Source organism: Hibiscus syriacus, unplaced genomic scaffold (assembly GCF_006381635.1).
Source record: "Hibiscus syriacus cultivar Baekdansim isolate YM2019G1 unplaced genomic scaffold, ASM638163v2 tig00001802_pilon, whole genome shotgun sequence".
NCBI lineage: Eukaryota > Viridiplantae > Streptophyta > Magnoliopsida > Malvales > Malvaceae > Hibiscus > Hibiscus syriacus.
The window spans coordinates 1-4,146 of record NW_024061891.1 but is presented as its reverse complement, the minus strand read 5'-3'; positions in this window follow the sequence as shown (position 1 = coordinate 4,146).

Genomic DNA, 4,146 nt, shown 5'->3' with positions numbered 1-4,146 from the left:
TACATGTTTCAGTTTTTTGACCTTCACTTTAGTTTGTTGTGTTTCTTGGATCAAGGGAAAGGATTATGGGTTTCTCCTTTACAGTCGCAACAACCATTTTGATATTTAGAGCCTTCTAATTGTGCTCTGTCCCGTTAAGTAGGGGTGAAAGCTACGCTTACGTGAGAAAATTATTGTTCTCCGCACGGGCTTTAGCTAGTAACCTCTGGGGTACATGCCTTATGTTTACGAGTGAAACATTGAGTTTCCTCGCATGGACATAGGGAAATGTATCCTCTCGAAATTGAACTTGATCCGTTTTAAGCCTATAATGGGCGAGGATCGAGGGTCTGGCAAGCCCAAGGGGGCACCAGCAAAGGACAATTCGAGGACCCTTTTAGAAATACTGAAACTCTGCCCATCTTATGTTTAATCTCTGTCCGCAGACACAAAGGGAAACTCGTTCTAACTTTTCCCTCGAATTCATTTTTTTTTGGCAAAAAGTATGCGAACTAGAGATCATGTGGTTAGGTTTATTTTTCAAATATGCATGTGAATTAGATACCATGCGGTTAGGATTTTTTATGAGTAACAAAACATGTGGGTAAATATCATGTCGGGTAGGATCTACCAAAGCATGATTCGGTAGACGCCATGTTGGGTAGATACCATGTGAATTAGGTTTAGGATGTATATATTTTCTATCTTCATGTTGTTTGTTTATTCTTGACTATTCATTGTATATACTAACACAGTTTTATTTTTGTTTGTGTTTATTTATTACCGCTGCATTGCATCATCATTCATGAAGAAAGGTGTTGATTCACAAGGTGGTCATAAAAGTAGAAGGCGGTCATAAAATGGACAAGAGCTTTCATAACAAGGAAGTGGATAACGCAGAAGTGAGTCGTGGTCCGAGGAAACTCAGAGGAAGAAAGGCGACAGTTTGACTGAAGATTATATATCAGTACTACCAAGGTTGCTCCGGTCAGTCTAAAGCAAAACGATTTGCAAGAGTTTACGCGAATTTGGGAAAGTTGGAATTCTGAGGTGAAATACTCTTTCTGGCAAAGTATGGTGACATCGCCCTTCTGTTGTATGTGAAAGTAAACGAACCCCTAATCAAGCTCTCATCCAGTTTTGGAATCCCGCATATAGCTGCTTCACTTTCAACAAGGAACATGACTCCCACGTTAGAGAATACACCTCCTTGTTTCATTTCGAGACGATACACTTGGACCGTATCTACTCAAAAGCCTCAAGGACCCAATCCTTTAAGAGCAAGCTCGCAAGGATTACTGGGATGGGAGAGAAGTGGGTTACCGATCGAATCCAAAAGAAGGAGAGTCCGATTGCTTCCCTTGGTCATGCCTCAAGGAGCTTATCGTCAAGCATAGCGATATCGAGAAGAGCATGGAGATGTTCGCCTTGGGAATTTATGGTTTGATGATTTTCCCGAAAGTTCTTTATCACGTGGAAGCCGCAGTGGTCGATTTATTCGAGCGTTTGGAAAGGAAGGTAAACCCTGTTCCTGCGTTTTGGCTGAAACATTCAGAGCACTTAGCAGTTGCAGAAGAGCTGAGAGTAGTCGCTTCACCGGTGTGTCCAGCTGCTCACTGTTTGGATACGCAGTCACTTCTGGAAAATTGACCGAGAGTATAGTCGACGGTTTTCTACGGCCTATTCACCCTTAAAGGATTTCCTCACTAAAGAGTGGCCAGAGCATCTCACCAGGAAAGATTGGTTTCACTCTTCAGAAATTTACAGGAACATGAATAGTGTGGCGTGTCCCCGGTTAGCTTTTGTGGATGTGTTGTACAAATGCGGGATTCCGATTGGGTAACCCTATTAGGGTTATGGGGTGGAGTAGGTTATGCGCCACTGATGGTACTAAGGCAATTTGGGGCACGCCAATTCATCCCAGCTACATCCGTCTGAAGGCATCTGAATTTGTGTACTGTGAGATCACTACAAGAAGACTGCTCGTGCAATGTCAGAGGCGTGGAAGTCAACCTTTAGGACTGATTTCATAGCACTGAGGTCATGCTGACCCCAGACTACGTGGCATGGAGGGCGGCGCGAAAGAATGATATCCTTCTGTTGGCGGATCGTGACCAAACAATTCCTTTGGAAGCACAGTTTAAATACGTACCGTCTAAGTTGGAGATACTAAGAGGAATTCGAAGCGGAAATCGCCAGGAAGGAAGCAGAGTGTGAGGCCCTTAGACAAAAGATTTCATGTTGGACATCGATAGGGGATTCTATAATACACAGTTTGAGCTTATGCGCAAGAGAAAGGATGAAGTGGAGGCCAATCTCACTAGTTTACAGAGCGATTACCAAAAAATGAGTCGAGCACGGGCAATTGCTTGCCTCGGGAGAACTTCAGAGCAGTGGCGGTTAGAGCTCCGGCTGAGAGGGATCGTCGAGTTAGAGACGTCAGAGCCGAGAGAGAGCACCGAGTCAGAGAATTAGAGACAGAGAAGAAGAAAAGAAATCAACTTGAGTCCGAGAGAAGGTCCTGGGTTAGGGCACGAAGAGCGAAAGGACAGAGGCTAAAGAGTTAAGACAAGGTACACCTTGACAAGAAGCGAGAAGAAGAATTGCATGCTAATATTGAAGAACTCAGAATGAAGGCAAATAACATGCAACTTGAACTTGAGGTTAGAAAGCAAAGAATCGACGAGCTCGAACTGAGAAGGCAAAGCAAAGAAGAGCTAAAATTAGAAAGGCAGCATCGGGAGAATGTGCTCCAAGGCAAACAGGATGAAGTATTCCTCTGGATACAGAGGTGCGGAGCAAAGAACGAACGGATAGAGGTACTCAATCAAGAGATGCACGAATGGAATCAAGGCATGAGGAAGAGTTAGCTCGAGCCAAGGCAAGAAATGAAGAGTACAGTGCCTACGTTATGCAGCTTGAAAGTTCCTTATCTGCAGAAAACAGTCAGCGTTGCCAAGTGGATCAAAGGGTTAGCCTCGAGGAGAACGCTGCTTTGCAAAGAAGATTCATGAGTTAGAGGCTGCCTTACGAAGCTGCCAGACACAAATCGCTGGTCTCGAGCGCACCGTCCAAGGCACCAGACTGCAATGGCAAAACTCAAACGATCACTTTAGAGACTGGAAGACAAACGTGAATCACGTGATCCGAGAGACCATGAATCAGTTAAGTGGCGTTGCGAGACAGTTGGGAGATGGACCTCCAAGCAAAAGTCATCCAGAGCTATACCAATCCAGCATCAGGCGTAGGAAAGAGGGTCGATTGGCTTGTCAATCAAATAGTGAGCTGAACATGAGAGCTAGGCCTTTCTGTAGTGGACTTTTCTTGTAAATGATGCTTTGGTCCTTAATGAAGTTGTTCTAAGACTGATCGCGTCTTATGAATCAATGCCTTTCTGCATGCATTGCATTTTATTTGCGCGTTAAGTTTTGTATTGCATTTTTATCGCACTTTACATAATTTGCATTCATCCTCAAAGCATTAAAATTAACAATAAGGGATACTTACAGAATACTGGGAAATTTCAAGCATCACTATAACACAAGGAGGCCATGGATGATAAGATTGCTCAAATAGAAGAACTCAATTGCAGTTGCAAGATGATCTGAGGAAAATGCAGAAGATCTTAAGGCTCAAGAGGATATGTTGTCTAAGTTGGCAAATATGCTGGGAGGGAAATCCAGAGCACGAAAGGCCCATGAGCAAACAAGTGAAGAACCACTTTACCCCCCAGGGTTTACCCCGGTACAGTCTCCGACATCCAAGGACATCTGTCCATACCAAAGTACACATAATCCTGACGCATTACATGAATCCGCAACCTGGATCTTGTTCGCATCCCGAAGAAAGCCCATATCACCAGTCCCACCTTGATGAAGAAGCAAAGAAGAGCGAAAACAAGTTGTTGCAGGAGCAATATAAGCAGCTAGCAAATGAAGTACAAGCTATGAAAGAAATACCAGCTTGTATGGTCTCGACGCTAAGGAACTGAGTTTAGTCCCTGATCTGGTCCTACCTCCCAAGTTCAAAACCCCTGACTTCGAGAATACGACGGTACCCAATGCCCTTCTGCCCATATCACAATGTCTGCAGGAAAATGACTGGTTACGTAGGGACGACCAGCTGTTGATCCACTGTTTCCAGGAAAGCTTAGTAGGCTCAGCATTG